Here is a 17113-nt window from a genome sequence, read left to right on the forward strand (position 1 = left end):
TATACTAAATACTTTATTGAAGTTAAAAAAAATCTTTGTTGTTTTCCGTGTAAACAGAATTTATTTTACCGAGCACACCTAATAAAGTAAGATATTACTTCATTTTTTATGTGTTTTAAAGATAAATGTATGCCGTATTAGTATGTTATTTTTTAAGAAATAAATATATGTGGTGTATCATCAATTTATATAAGTTATATACTTTTTGCAAGTAAGACAATTCCACTCCATCACTTTTAAATGTACTTGGACACAGATTTGAAGCTAATATTTTCTCAGAAAAACTGTATAATATCACGAATTATATATTTCAATAGCATTTCTCACAAAAATAAATTAAAAATCTTATTTCATTTAAATGTTATTAAAACTTCAACATTTTTGGCGGGTTTGATTGACACATCCTTGCACTTTCACAAATTTTAACTTTATTCTTAATCCTTCGGACAAGTGGCAATCTTGTTGTGTGAAAGTGAGAAATATTAAAACTTTAATCCAGAAAAATAATTTTATTCAGAGTAGAAATATTAGAAAGCAAAACTCCTTCAAAGGTATCGTCATTTCGAGCTAAGTCTTGTGTGCAAATCGATCACTCGTGTTATTTACACAGTTTTTGTAAACAGGGCAAGAGCTCAGTTATTGTTGACTGTTTACGATTTTCCGGGTGCGTTATATTGCCGAAGTCTGCTCACCAAAACTGCACGGACTGAAAATATATTGTGTGTTTGTATTGCTTTCGAACATGTCTACTCTGAATTTTCTGGATTACACTATTAATATTTATCATTTATATACAAGATGTGAAAGTGCAAGGATGTGTCAGTCAAACCCGCTAAAAAATTGGAAATTTTAATAACTTTTAAAATTAATAAGATTTTTAATTAATTTTTGTGTGATGAGCTATTAAAATATTTAAGTCGTAATATTATAGAGAAAAAAATAACTTCAAATCTGTGTCCAAGTACCTTTAAAGGTTATGAAATATTTGGTAAAAAATATTTTCTCTCCGAGTCGGATATTAAACCGCCTCTTATCGACATATTCATGATTACGTGGTCTCGCATTCTTACAGCAAACAATGGTCCAATCTCGTGAATGAGCCGAAAAGCATGATGGTCTACTACATGTATGTTTTTACTACAAATACGTGGGTTAGGGAAATTTAGAATGCAATTTCAAATGACGGCTGGAAAGCCAAGTTACATTTCTTTTAATTACCTATATATTAATTCGCATGTGCATTGATCGTAGAACGTGTATTGAGTGACATAAGTTGTATGTTTCGAAGTTGTACACATTGTAAACATTGTCAATACGTGAACACACCTAAGAGTTGGTTTTTTTTTAAACTGAGTAATAGTCACGTGAAATTGTCTTTTCACTGACATAACAGCACGGGGAAACTGTAAACAAACGGACCTGTAGAATGGAGTGGGGGAAAACTCTAATTTTGGGATTAGTAGATAATAATGTACATAATGCATTAAGCGTGTAAATGCTTGGAAAATGCATCACGTCTTTCCGAGAGCGATTTAAAAACTCTCCTTTTCGAAAAAGACGTAGTATTTTATGTAATAACCCATAAATGCATTAAATGCGGCTCATTGAGTCGATTGGTCGATTTGTAAGTCATGTTGGTTTCTCACTCAACAGACGTCACAAAAATAGTTTCCTCAACCTGATGATTCTCGCGGTGCTTTTCCCGCGCACATGCGCAGGTCCAGCATAGACTTCAGTCCTTTATAAATATGCATGAGCATATCGTGTTCTATCCACGACCAGTACTTTGTTGATACCGAATAATATTTCGTCGAATTTGCAGGAATGCTTTATTTTTGATAGCTTATCAAACTCCAGAAATTTTTGTTTGGTTTCAGCTGTGCAAAAAAAAACCTGTTTAACACGGCATACATATCTTTAAAAATACAGTCGAAAGACAGAAAATTTGAAGAAATGGTGAAAAGGAAAATGTCTTTGAATTATAAAATTAATTGCAAATTGGTCTTAAATACTGAAAACAAGACAAGGCTATAAAGAAGTGACTTTATTCGGTAATTAAAAAATAGTTACAATGAAAATATATTACAAAAGGAGGGGAAAATCGATTTTTAGATGACGTATATAAACTGCATTCTATATTTGTCATTATATATATCATAATAAAAAATAGAAAATGAGTTGAAATTAAAAATAAATGCATAATGCAGTAACTTTATTGTAAAGTAAAATAAAAATGGTTCAAAATTGAAAAATTTTGACAATATTGTATTTTATTTTTGAAATTCGCCCGATTAAAAAACCGAATGATTTAAATTTTGAAAGAATAGATGGTTGAAGGAAAATGTAAAGAAACGTTAAAACGGAAGAACAAAATAAGAAAAAAATCCTTAACAAATTCTGACATCTGACCACTGGTGAAGAATCCAAGATATAAAAAGTAAAAATAGAGGAGGAAGCGGCTGTCAACAGATAATGAAGGCTAAAATCGTTGGAATAAAGAGCCTTAAAAAGAAAGCAAAGGGAAGATGTACTGACATAACTGCATTTTTAATTTTTCAGAGCTCCGTCTCTGGCTTTTTCAAGGTAAATTATATATCAAGAAAGTTTTGAATTATAGATAAGAAAGAAGAACATTCAAAGAAAAATTACAAGGGATATTATTATTTTAAAAATGTAATACGTAAATTAAAAAAGGAATAGCATACATAGAAAATGTAAATAATTTCTCCAAAACATGGATACATTTAAAACAGAAAATGTTCACGAATGCAAATCTGCTGCATTAATGAAGAAAGTAACATTCTAATTGAATCTGCTATACATAATTATAAAACAATCGCCACATGGACATATTTGAACAATTATTTCTTTTCCTGACTTCATAATTCCTGACAATAATTCTTTTTATTGTACAAGACATTTTTATTTCGAATAAAAGAAAACACCATAATTATATATAAATACACATTACTTCAATGACATGATTTTTTAACCGTGCCTATTGAGAACCCGTATATTCAGAAAATATAAAGTACATTAACTATATGTAATTTTATCTCGGACAAAGACATTGGAAATGTAAATATTTTTAAATAATTATATTCAAACTACAAAATATCGTAACAAAACAAAATGTTTTTTTTATTTTTATATCTAAAATAATATCTGTGGAGATTTTATTGTTTGTAAGATATTCAAAAATGATTAAGGGGACGACCATTTGATTATGGGGGGGGGGGGGGGGGGGGGGGGCTGGCAGATTTTGGAAATAAATGATCTGTCCCTGAAAAGGTTGAAAATAAATATTCTGTCCTCCACTACAGAGAAAATAAATATTCTGACCTTCACTTCTGATAATTAAATATTGTAAAAATACCTTTTTTATTTACGTGTAATTTAATCTCAAAAGTCTTCAATTCAAAATTTTTTTTGGCTCGCTTCGCTCGCCATTTTAGAACCAAATAGTATTTAAAATCAGATTACCAGACTGGATACTTAAGTCAGTTTATCAACATGACAATGTGCACTTAGTAGGTGTGATGAATAACTTTAAATACAAACCAATTCTTATACACCACAAAAGATAAATTTTCTTGTCGAATAATTATACTTTCCAGATAAATTAATACAAAATATACACTGGCAGATTTAAGGGGGACGTACATGTGTACGACCCCAGGCCCTCCCTTAAAATTTCAAAGTATGATACGAATAATAATAATAATGCCATTCCTTGGGACAATACCAATATTTTTGTGCCTGTTTTACTCTTAAAATACACAAAAACCCAAGAGCTTCAGGGGGCTTCGCCCCTGGGCCCTTTTTATTCAAAGTATGATATGACTTAATAATGTCATACTTTGGTACACATCTGACCAATTCCTGCAAAAGTTTTACTCTTATACATATTGAAAAACCCAAGAGCTTCAGGTAGCTTTGCTCCCTCAACTTACTTCATTCAAAGTACGGTATGACCAGTATTAATTATGTCATACTTTTTGTACTTTTTGTCAGACCTCTTGCCTAAACAAAGTAATACCTGTCCCCTCCCCAAATCCTGTATCCATATATGGTATATAAATGATTAGTCTTTTAGAATCAATTGATCAAGGTACGGTAAGACATAGAAGAAAATAAATAATCTGTCCTTGATAATCTTGAAAATAAATAATCTGTCCTCTACAGGCATGAAAATAAATAATCCGTCTCAAAAAAAATTCCAGCTCCCCCCCCCCCCCCCCGGATCAAATGGTCGTCCCCTAACAGGTAAAATTTTTAACTGAAATTGCAAGCAAATTCAAATAATTATTGATAAAAAAAATAAAAATTATTTGAAGTACCAAATTCAATAAATATAGAGACAATAAAATATAATATATATAATAATTAAATGCAGAATTCTGCACAAACTTATATCTTCTTCTTTTTTTAAAGAAAATAGGCTTACTAAGAAATAGGTATATAAAGCACTGGAACATTTTTGCATAGAATTTAAGAAACAAAATTATTTAATTTTTAAATTTTAAAATAAGAGGATTATCATATATAACTGATGGGTTTGAATACGCGTACAGGATGTGGTAAATCCATATGTTATTCAAAGCACGTTTGCTATACATACAATTTTTGGCCGTCTTTCTACAATAAATTTTTGAGAAGAAGTGTAATACATTTATTACGCATTACTCAAGGTCAATTAGTAAAAATACTCAGGGAAACAGAGAAAATAATCATATTGTTCTCAGTAAAAGAGAACTACAAGTCTTGAAGGTTTTGTGATAGAAAAGTTATTTTCAACAATTAAATTGATGTCTAAAAGTTTAGACCTGTGCTCGGCATTAAGGGCTGTAGTGTAGTGGTGACTCTCTTTCGTGCCAGTTTCTAATGCGTTACGCGACTCGGTTCATAGGGTCTCATCCGACGGACAAGTTTCCACGTTCTGCAGTGCTAACCCGCGACGTACAGGGTAAGGATCAACCCTTACTATGCGACTTTATATTACATTTACTAAAATTTGGCTGAAGTAAAAACTGTTCGGTACAATAAGAAGGGGCTTTCCCTTTAAAATCAGTAAATACATAGTTGAGTCTTACACTCATTGTGTAAGAAATAGTTTATTCAACATAAATTCTTAATAAAGTGATCCGAATCAGATATTCTGCACTTAAATTTGTACTATAGACTACTAACGAATAATTATATACACTATAATTCGCTTCTAAAATTAAAAAAAAAAACTAAATGAAAAACTATTCATAATAATTGCATAATCTTAATATTTCAATGTTTTGAAACAAAATAAAAAAAATCTATTTCATAAATAATGTAGATCTTCATATTTAATGAATAAACGGTCCTATTCATCAAGTTACATGTAGTTAGTTTCTAACTTTTGAATGTGCCTCTATAATATACTATATATATATATATATTATATATATACCATATATACAAGAAACAAGCTGTTTACATTTTAATGACCTACTGAATACCTATATAATTACTTTTTCTTAATACTTAATTTACAGAATGGATCACATTCTCCGCCTATCAGAGATCCTCTATGCCTGTCTGAGTCGTAAGATAGGAACACCGAGTAAAGTGGCAATCGGAAGGGACGTGACGGATATTGATGACTTACTGCTAAGAAACAATTTTATGTGTAATTGTTATACCTATAAGGGAAAACACCACCCTTGCTCAAAAAGAACCATCCTTAGCGGCAGTTATAGAGAAGGATTTAGGTTTGATACATCTGACCAGGATTATATGGCATAGTCTTCTTGTAATAAACTAATAAATGATATTTCTCAACTAAGAGATTACAATTCATCGAAACATCATGATGTTATAATGATGGAGGACACAGATACATCGCCAGGATTTGTTAGACTACAGCTCTTGACACCACCTTGCTCCGAATCCATCAGATCGTCAGTCATTTTTCAAAATGATAACACTTATGTATCTAGTTTTTTATGGAGACAAAGACTCTCACAACATAAAAGACATGGTCTTTGCAACATGTTGAAATTATCATCACAAATAGGAACCATCTCACATTCACTGTATTTAGCTTTGTATTACTATAGTAGTGGAGTGACAATCCTTGAAAAAGATGCTTAGTTTTCGAGTTTAATGGACCGGCATACCCTACGGCTGAAAGTTATATTTTATAAAAGAGACAACACTACTCATAAATGTTCGCCCGTTTGTAGAGTTTTCTCAAGTCAATTTGTTTAACTTGCGATGAAAGTGAAAGGAGGGGGGGGGGGGTATTTAAGTCATTTATTTTACTTGCTAATAATATTTTTTTTCAAAGATAAATTATTAATTTAAAAAAAAAATACTAATTTGTGTGTGATAGGATAGCTACAGGTATCTAAATTAACAATGCCGAATCAATCAGGAATATAATTTGTGCCCCCCCCCCCTTTAAAAAAAACCTGATGTTTTGTTATTGAAACTGCCTTAATTTCAATGAAATATATTCAATACAATTATTTCATGCAATATTTATAACGAATGTTTACTTAAGCGTTAGAAAGATTTATAAGACAATGATTTCTGATCAAATAAACCGCACTTTTTTAAAGACATCCTCACACTAAGTCTTGTTTTCTACTTGATCTAAAATATTTTGTGTAACTGGAAAAGGATTATAGAATCCCATTATGTCTATGACAGGGACTCCATTGATCAAATCATTGTTAAATATATTAAAGTGGCTTCTATTATTAATAAGATAACGCTAATATTCAGTTTGAATTTAAAGTAATGAGCATTTGAAAGTATTTTTTCTTTTTTTCAATTTTTTTTAAAATACGCAAAGGACAAACATGTCACTTTTCCTTCACATTCTTGTTTGAACAAGATATCTTGCATGATTGGATATTGCCTTTCTACTTCATAAGCAATACAGATTAACGCAAGTATGAAACAGAAAGAGAAAAACGATTTTAGTATTTCATCTTAAAGACTGTCCATCACTTTACAGAAACTATTTCATGTTTTCTTTGGAAATATATTTAGTGTTTTCGACAGCAAAAACATTGACTTTGTCATTATTCAAACTAAGAGATACATATAATTTTGTTTACGCAATTCCTCATTTATATGTACATACTGCCACTCTGTTACTATAATCCTTTATGAGCGGGGGTATCATATTTTGCTTACAGTACTTAAGTTTTCTTTTAAAAAGACGTACCAGAAAGGAAGATATGAATCAAACGGAAACGTTAAAGCAATCCACTGAAGTTTCTGCTTGGAAAACTCATGGTTTGATCTGTCATAAGAAAGCTTTTTCGATATTTTTCCTTTTGAGAAAGAATTGTCAGTTTTGCTTCAAGAATTAATTGTCTAATATTAATTTTACAAATTTCAATGGAGACAACAGACATAGTACTATATATATACGGTATCTTTAACCAACCACAGAAACAACAAGGGGTTTTCAACATTCTTTTTAGGACTTCTGATGAAATGACAAAGATTGGTATTAAGGCAATCAGCCTTTTTTCAAAATGATGAAAAAAGCCACGCACGATATGCATTTAATGTGAATATTGCCACGTGATCAACATTTTGCACTGTTCGAATTATTATCTACCCACCTAAGTATCTTTTAAAGGATCGGCTTTCATTACTTTTATAGTGTAGCTCTTTTACAAATTTTCTGCTTTTATAGTTTTCAAATGAAATATATTCTTGAAAAGTTAATAAAGATATACATGTACATGCATGTACATGAAAACCAATGAATAGAAATTACAGCTTTAGCAAACGTAATACGTCATTAATTTAACTCTTCGACCCTTTTCAAAGAAATGCAACTTTAACACCAATACGTGTTTAAAATCTTTAAATCTCCAAAATCTCTATACAATATGACCTGCTTAATTTATGAGTAAACGCTTTTTCAAAAAGTTCACCAAATTAAACATAAATTTTCAAATCATAGACAACATTCATTGATAAAAAATTGACCTTTATAGACAGAGAAATGAATAATATTAAGAATTGAACTATTCTGTTGTCTGTCCTTTCGATGAGACCGGAGTACCGAAATTCAGTGTGAGAGAGAGCAAGGATGACCTCTAAAAGAATTTTTATTAAAAGACTTTTTAAAAAGCATCGAACAATTTCTTTTAAAAAATAATGAATGAGAGGACAAATGCTTAATAAAAACATAACATTGTAAAAAGTGCGAAATTTATGGTCATATTTCGGTTTTTTAGTGGTGGGGTGGGGTAGGGGTGATGGGTGTTGTTGTTCTTCTTGTTTTTATTTTTCTTTAATTTGTGTACTAAATATTACGTGATTGTACGTAAAGAATAATGTACATTGGCATTAAACCTTTTAAGTTTAAATAAAATACTATAAGACAAAACTTTCATTTTACAGACAGACAAACGGGCATTCTTATTCAATTTTTCGTTCCTTTTCTGTGAAATTAAAATATTCATCGAATAAATAAAATTCCTATACAAATATACATTACTTTCATGAATTCCTTGAACTTTTCTTTATATATACAATATTATGGTCAGATTTCATTCATTGATCTTTGATCTCCCTTTATTTTAAATTTTGACCATAGAATTTTCTACGACCGGGCAAAAATTATTGCCTGATAATATATCTGACCAAAAAAGTACAAATCAGCCGTAGGGTAGGGTGGTACATTAAATTCAAATTTTTGATGGTCTTGTCACTCCACTATAGGGCAGGGAGATATATTGAAACACTGTATATAACTAACCAAACCAAACGAAGACTTTCAGAGCCCCATGTTATGCGTAACGGTATGGGAGACAGTTATAGATACAGGGAATATATGAGTTGTCTGTCTTTGTCTAGGAGAATTAAAAATGATTGGGCATTGTCAATTATACTTCATATTAAGATATGCTATATTCAAGAATTAACATTAGAACAATCCACTGCATTTCAACATTCACGTTATTTTTCTATTCCACCATGTGTAATAGTACAAATGTTGTCAGTGTTATCTCACTATAGACTGGGTAATAGATCCCAGTGTTCACTGTCACTGACAGACCTACAGACACTGCTGCTCAATGATGATGGGAGATATGTTCCTTTAGAAGAAAGAGACATATCATGGCAGATACTAGGAATATGTCAGCAAGTTGTGGGAGACTTACACGGAGCTTTACAATCGTATGAATTGTAGCTTAAACAGGGACCATGTCATGATTCGCAGGAAGCTACAAAACATAGAATAGACAGCTTAAAAAAAATAATTGTGTAGAAATGTTTTTGAATAATTTTAGATTTTGATTGTTATTTCATTTTGCAGTATATCAGATTTGCAGTGTTTTAAAGAATGTCTAGAAACACCTACCAAGAAAGAAGGAAAAAACTTGTAAAATACTAGTACTGTATTGATTTGGTATATACATGTATGCACCATTTTATATTTTTTGCTTTTTATTGTTTTACATAATGTATATATCTATACATAATTGTGTATACTCTGAATTGAAACACTGAAAAATAAATTCAATCCCTAAAACATTAGGTTTCATACTTTCCCGCCCATATTATTGCAGAGGTGTTATGTAAATCTGTATTTCTGTGGGGAGAGTTTGCAGAGATAATGTCAAGTGTAATACTACTAATGTCTTACTGTGAATCTAAATAAGTCCATATGTGTACTGCACATTAAAATAAAGCATACATTATTAACATGTGTTGTCAACTACTTACTTTCAGCTTATAAGAACCTTAATAATAAGCAACATATAATGAAGCACATGGGTATTTGCTTAAAGCAATATGAGCTGCATTTTTGAGAATTTTATTTTTCCTTTTAAAATCTGTTATAATGATAGATTTGTATGTATTTATAACCTTTATGTTCAATTATACTAAAATAAAGCATCAAACTATTTCAGAAGAAAGACTTCTGTATAATCAAATGCATAGTATTATCTAAGAAGTCAATATTGTACAGGACTACAATTTAACGCAATTTTGTTCAATCTTCATGATCAAAGATTATACACAGTTCTTCCACCGCAAATATGATCCATAGAACATTACAAATGTTCTTTGTTTGTTATTGAAACAGTTTATTCCAATTCTGCAATAATAAACTCCGACATTAAAGTTGCAGCTCATATTGCTTTGAATATCACAACTAACTATCTCTCAGTGGGATTAACGCACAAAAAATAATGGTTTGTCTTTAGGTCCGAAGTGTCATTGTATTGGGTTCTTCCAATATTTGATAAACACAAACTTTACATGTATATATTATGAAACTTTACACCGACTTTATATCTTGTCAAGTCAAGATAAGAAAGTCGGTGTTTGTCGACTAACAAGAAACTGTTATCTTGATTCTGTATTCACTGCCAGTTTCCGGGGGGGGGGGGGGGGCAGATCTTTTGACTTTTGCAAATCTTAAAAGTCTGTGTATACCCCCTCTTCCAGCTTTTTTAGAAAAACCTTTTCTATATGTTATTTATACAATGATAGCATGGTCAGTGAATAAAATCAGGGAAATATATCAAGGCTACACTTTACTTGCTTATACATTTATTATTTGTTATGTTGCATCGATATCTTGCTTGTATGATGTCGATTACTGGCATTTCCTTATTTACGTTAGTAAGTAAAATCACACCTAATTTCTCTAAAAACAAATATTAGTAACTCGCATGTGACATAATAATTATGCATGTAGACATATTTATCTTGCATTTTGACATACTTTTCTCGCATGTCAACATAATTCATCAAGCATTTAGGGGACAGAAACATGCCAAAATATATATTTAAAAAAATCAAACTGGAGTTCGTCTTTTAAAAACTACAACACAAATTCTAGCTACTCCGGCAAGTACAAATTTCAGTCAAAGATTAGTGAATTCTAGGAGAAAGAATATTAAATGAGTATCATGCATGGTTAAATACTCGGTATTTGCATCAATTTTAAAGAGGCTTGGACGATACAGTCCAGGTAGGTCGTACCAACCCTGAGACTAAGATAGGTAATAATTATCAGAGACATGTAACTGTTTCTGTTATGGATTGAATCCAGGGCTCGATCTGGCTTGTCAATCCAGTGCTCTACCTATTGACCTATAAAAGGTTAACCCTATTGCCAAAGCTAATGTGAAGCAGTCATTCTCGTCCACCATAGAAAACCCCTTGGTGAGCGCCATTGTGTAGTTGGTATTACCGACATCAATAGAAAACACAAATTTGTAGCTTTATTCTTTTTATTATGCTGATATGTTTTGCTGATAATGGATAAATGGTAAACGAGGAAATAAGAATTTATGTCCATTTTATAAAACTAGAATTTTCTCCAAAAGCAATTATTTGCATTCTTTATGTTACCATAAACTGTCTAAGATCATAGGTCTTCAGAAATTAAGTCAGCAGCTTTAACTGTATATATATAATAACTTTCACAGTGGAAAATCTTCACCTTAATCTGAATAAAATTCAGAACCCCACCACAAAGATTTAACATATAAACAAAGAATACTAACCATTTCAAAATCTGACTTACAGATATGTGTGTGGTCATGTTTTAAGTATATAAGTGGATCCAAAGGGGTGTATTGCTATACCACTTAATACCCATGTCAGTAAACAACGAACAAAATAGAATTTCAATGGAAAACCTATTACTTATGCATGTATAACATATTCAATAGTTAATTAATTTTTTATTAATTTTTTTTTGTTTGCAGAGCCTTCAATATTCAAAATTAAAAAAAATGTGTACATAGGATGAGATCAAGGGACGTTCCAACAAAGGTAGAAATTTCAATCCAACTGATCAAGGGTTTTTGACATTTTAGCGAAAGTGAAAGTTTCTCAAAGAAATAATTGAAAAAATTCAAGGACACCCCTTTTTTCTTTTTCCGCAATGGTTTTGGAAAAGAAATTTTATCAATCAAACAATGAGCTTGTGTACTTAAATGAAGTAAAGTTAAGTCAAAGACACACAGTTTAACAGTAAATACATTTATTGAAATCTATTTTTTTTTATTGTTTTCCTTTTAAAAGTAGTTGTATATTTGCATTAGTAATGTTGTACTAAAAGGAGATTCATAGCAAATATTAAAAATGGTTTAAAAGAGAAAGATTATATCGTTTAAATAATGCTCTCTCTTTTGTAATTTTTCAAAGTGTTGATGTGGGATTTTTGAATGGTCATTACAATTCACCACGTGATAATTTTTCTGACACGTTTATCCATTTATCCAAGTCAAATATCACGACCAGAACTTTTTTTGAAAATTTTACCTTTAATAAAAGCAATAGATTAAAATATTTTATGTGCAAGTTGATTTCTGGTGGTATTACAATTTATATATTTCACGGAATAAATAGCGATATTGATTTGCGGATAGGTATACCACGTGTTTTTTCAATCAATTTTGAAAAGTGGGCATACATGAAAGCATATCAAGACCAATTAATGGCAAACATGCGCTCATGGTTTAAAAGGGAAAATCCTCTCCTTACCCTTGCTCTCTCGGTTGTTCACAATAAATGAATAATGTTGAATGTTATAATTCACACACGTGATTTTTTTAAAAAAATATACTTTTATAGAAAAAATGAAGAAAATAATTCAACAGTTATTTCAGAAATCATTTTGTTGCACAACCATTTCTTGCTTTATTTATGTACCACTTATAAGAACTTTTAACACATTTAAAATACAATTTATTGCTACTGTTAAGGTTTTTCTTCAATATTTTCATCCATTTCAAACTTTGTAAGGCTTTTGCAGTCGTCCTTTATAAAAGAACCATCTCAATTCTTTTAATCAGGGTCCTTGTCAAAAGAAAATTAACCAAGAGATCGAAAGACATCTAAAGATCCAAGGGCTTTGATTAAAAATAAGATCAGCTAAAGATATCAATACTTTTATTTAAAATTTTAACACTTGTAGGATATAGATGAAAGTGAACATTAAAAAATTAAAGTAAATGTTACCAAATAGTTGCAACGGAATATAAGAGCTCAGAAGCGGCTTTGTTATATGACGTCATAACTTTCAAACACATTTTAAAGGATTAGGGAATATAGAGACTAGAAGGTTGATAGTGCGCTATGTGAATATTTCATTCACAGATGCAGAAATTTAACACCTTTTAATTAATCTCTTTTAATAAACAAATAATTCAGCAAATAATTTCGAGTTTTAAAATATTGACAGTAGTGAAGGAAAAACTTCAAGAGTACTGTTACAACTATATACAAGTGGTGTAATCATTTATATTAAAAATTCTAAAGAACTTTTGGACAATTTGAAATCACACTTGTAGCAAAAATTAACATAAAAATTGTTTTTTTATACACAGAAAATGCAAATTATTGGCTTTTTGATATCAGGACAACTGATACAAACAACAACAAGAAGCCCATGGGCCACATCGCTCATCTGATCACTGTTGAAAAATTATTTTGTTAACAATTCTGATTGCACACATCAGTACTGAAAAACTTTATAAAGATGCATGAGTTTCTGATTGACAATATCTATCTGGTTTTTACCCCAAGGGGAATTAAATGTAAACAAAATTGAATCTATTGTTCAAGTTATTTATATTGCTTACATGTACATATTTATATTAACTGTGGAATTTTGCAAAGTTTATTTTTCATTGTGGAAGAAAAACACCTGTTGTGGCCTTAATTTGAACAAATTTGATATATACTACCTGAGTATTGTCAATTAATAATGATAATTTTGATTTTCCTGAGATTTCTTTTAGAAACTTCTTTGTGTGCCTATGCATAAATTTGTTTAATTCATTTTGACACTTCTGCTTCATACTTGGATATTTTACTTGAAAAAACACTAATTTACATCTAAATAACAAGCTATATGATAAACGTGATGACTTAACTTTCGTCAACTTCCCTTACTTATGCAGCAATATACCTTCATCACCTGCATACGGAGTATTTATATCTCAGTTGCCCAACAAAACCCAGGGGCCATGATTTTACGTAAGAGACAATTTCTTAAATGAGGTAAATTATTGACAAGCATAGTTGATGAAACAAGAATATCCAATCTTGGCTTTGTAAATTCTATGGTCGAAAATGACCTTTCAGCAAATACAATTTATCATTGAATATATTCTGACGTTTTTCATACCAATTGTTACCATTATTTATCCACTGAACTGACCACGGATTTTTTCCGTTAATTCCTGATTATGACAAAGAGCAACGGGTGTTGCAGGGGAATCTATGGCACTACCTCTGATGTTTCGGAGGTCCGTGTTTGCTCTGCTCTTATTTTGTATATTTGTTTAATGGATGTTGAATGTGAATACTTTGTTATTTCCATATCCTTCTTTTAATAAATAAATAATTCAAATTCAGCGAATAATTTGAATTTCCTTTATCCAAGTATATTTAAAGCTTCGTGGCAAGTGTGGTTGATATGGCCCCGTGGACAGATGAAAATGTGAAAAGTTGACAGACGGAAAGACAGACAAAATGTGATCAAAGAAGCTAACTTAAGCCTTCGGCTCAGGTGAGTTGAAAATAAATGCAAGGATTTGTAAATGAAAAAATTATGTATTTATCTTGTTTTAGTTTGCCTGTAAATGATTGAAATGGTAAAATTGTAAATTATATAGTCATCATAAATTTACTAAAATCTCTTTATTCCACCTTTCTGCAACTATCCATAATAATTTATACAATCTTTTGTCACTTTTAATCACATTATTGTAAAAGTTGAAAAAATAAAAATCTATGCGGTTAAACTTATTTATTATCGAGTATGTTTGTTTGTTTAATTATTTGCCTGTTGTTAAACGTCCCTCTCAAAACTATTATGCTAATATAAATAACCAACCACTTGATGGTGTAATGAGAATTTTTTTTTCTCAGCATTGTAAACCATTGAGCCTTATTGTAGACACGGAACCTCGGTTTATACATGGAGACAAGTTGCTGTCCTTCAAAAAAGGACTGCAATACGTGGACCATATGCATTTTTTTCTAACCGAAATTCAATTAAGAAATTTTCTAGGTGTAGTGAATGTTCATGTAGGTTTGTTCACATTTTCTACAATGATCTGCCTACTTATGACAGGTTGTAGTCTCAAAGCAAAATTGTTAAATTTTGTCTCCGATTAGCGGCCTTTAGTTTTGTCAGTTTAAAAAAATCGGGCTATTTTGATACATGTTACCCATAATGGCTGGGACTTGGCATATGTTCTGGATTTATACAGAAGAAATCAATAATGCGAAAAATAGAGATCTATTGGTTACGTGTAGCACAGCTCTGTAGTACGCAGATTTTTTTTACCCCCCCAAGGATTTACACACACATGAAAAATCGTTGCTTATATATATATATATCAAACGGTATTTGGATTGCTGAAATATTAAATCATTTTGCTAGCCTTAATGCACAAAACTAATGCCGGTGAAAAACTTGTTCTATCTTTTAAAAGCTAGAACTAATCGTTGAATGACATTTTTCATTCAAGTTGTTAAGTAACATGTATCTATACAGTATATTGCAAGTTCTTCCTACTTTTTAAGATGCATCTTCTATAGAATCAATGCTTAGTTTGTATATAAATTACAGTATATGTATAAAAGAGAAATTCGGATCCGCCAATGAATATGTAAATGCGAAATACGGATTTAAAAGCGCGATTTACCAATGAATAGCATATTCTAATACTCGAATAGGTCGAATTATTCTACGGGCAAGTTACCTAAGGTACGAACGCTCTAGCATTCTCGCGCCTGCGTAGCCTGTTGTTTGCCAATGGCATCCGGTTTAACCTCGCTTATATTTTTACTGCGTGGACCTCAGGGTCCACGCAATTACGATCAGTATTCACGCTCAAAAATCCATAAAACAATAAACAAAAGGAGCAGAGCAAACGTGGATCTCCAAAACATCAGAGGTTGGATCAGGTGCCATGGATGAGTAAACATCCCCTGCCGACGGGTCACACTCACCATGTGCACCAACTAAAATATAACCTCAACCTAAAAGCCCTCAAATCCCTAAAACGTAGCATTGTGATTCTTCATAAAAATTGAAAATACATGTATAATCATTAATTCAACTGTATTATTTTAAGCATCATTTTGCAAGTGTCTTTCATTTCATATCATATTCTCAATGTGGATCTATAAAATCGCCAATGAAGTAAATGCTTACAAATATATCTTTGAAAGCACAAAGTAATATGTACATGCATAATTAAACAATTTACAGCATTTCTTTAAAACTAATCAAACACTGTAATATATATAGTTCATCATAGTATCAAGAGGAACATTCTAAGATATCGAGTAAATATTCAAGAAAAACAATAGAAACTTCAACTATCCATTTTCTAAAACAGAAAATTGATTATCAAATATACATATGTTTCTTAGATTTAAAAAGTAAAAGGTATCCAGACTTTCCGAGAAAACTGCATGTTTTTATGGTTATTTGCAACCGATATTCTATACTTTTCTAGTTCATTCAATAGTTAACGGAAAAAGCTCTTTAGAACTACTGTTTTTGTTAATGTATCCGACTTTATATAAATTTTAAAGATTATCTCATTTTTTTTACCTGATATTATCAAATATCAAATAAAGCATAGTGTAAAAAGTTTTTGTTTTCTAGACAACACATATCCCCCTTATTTCATATCATGCTAATTAGCATTTAAACCAAAATTTAAGATAAAAAAAATCTTACACTTGTTCATTTTTTAAAATTTTTTTATAGGGTTATATGTAAACTTTTTACAAAAGATGAATATTTAAGATTTAAATGAAACACCTTTTTGCTTAATTATTAAAATTAAACAAAATGAAGAAATTAAAGGTATAAAAATGAAATTAAAATTTGACATAACTGATTTTTTCGATTTTGCAATTGTTAACTGAAAATTCAAAAGAATAAATTATGAATTTTTTTGTTGTACGGTAGAATTTTGTGTCATATATGACTCAAATGTAAACAGTTTGAAAAAAATCATTTAATTTGTATAATTTGCTTTAAAGTGCTAAAAATTGGCATTTTCCTATATAATCCTATAGCTAATGTACCTGTATTTTGAGAAGAGTCCCT

The sequence above is a fragment of the Saccostrea cucullata genome, unplaced genomic scaffold, assembly GCF_032062105.1.
Source record: "Saccostrea cucullata isolate Sc308-1 unplaced genomic scaffold, CSIRO_AGI_Scuc_v1 ctg847, whole genome shotgun sequence".
Lineage (NCBI taxonomy): Eukaryota > Metazoa > Mollusca > Bivalvia > Ostreida > Ostreidae > Saccostrea > Saccostrea cuccullata.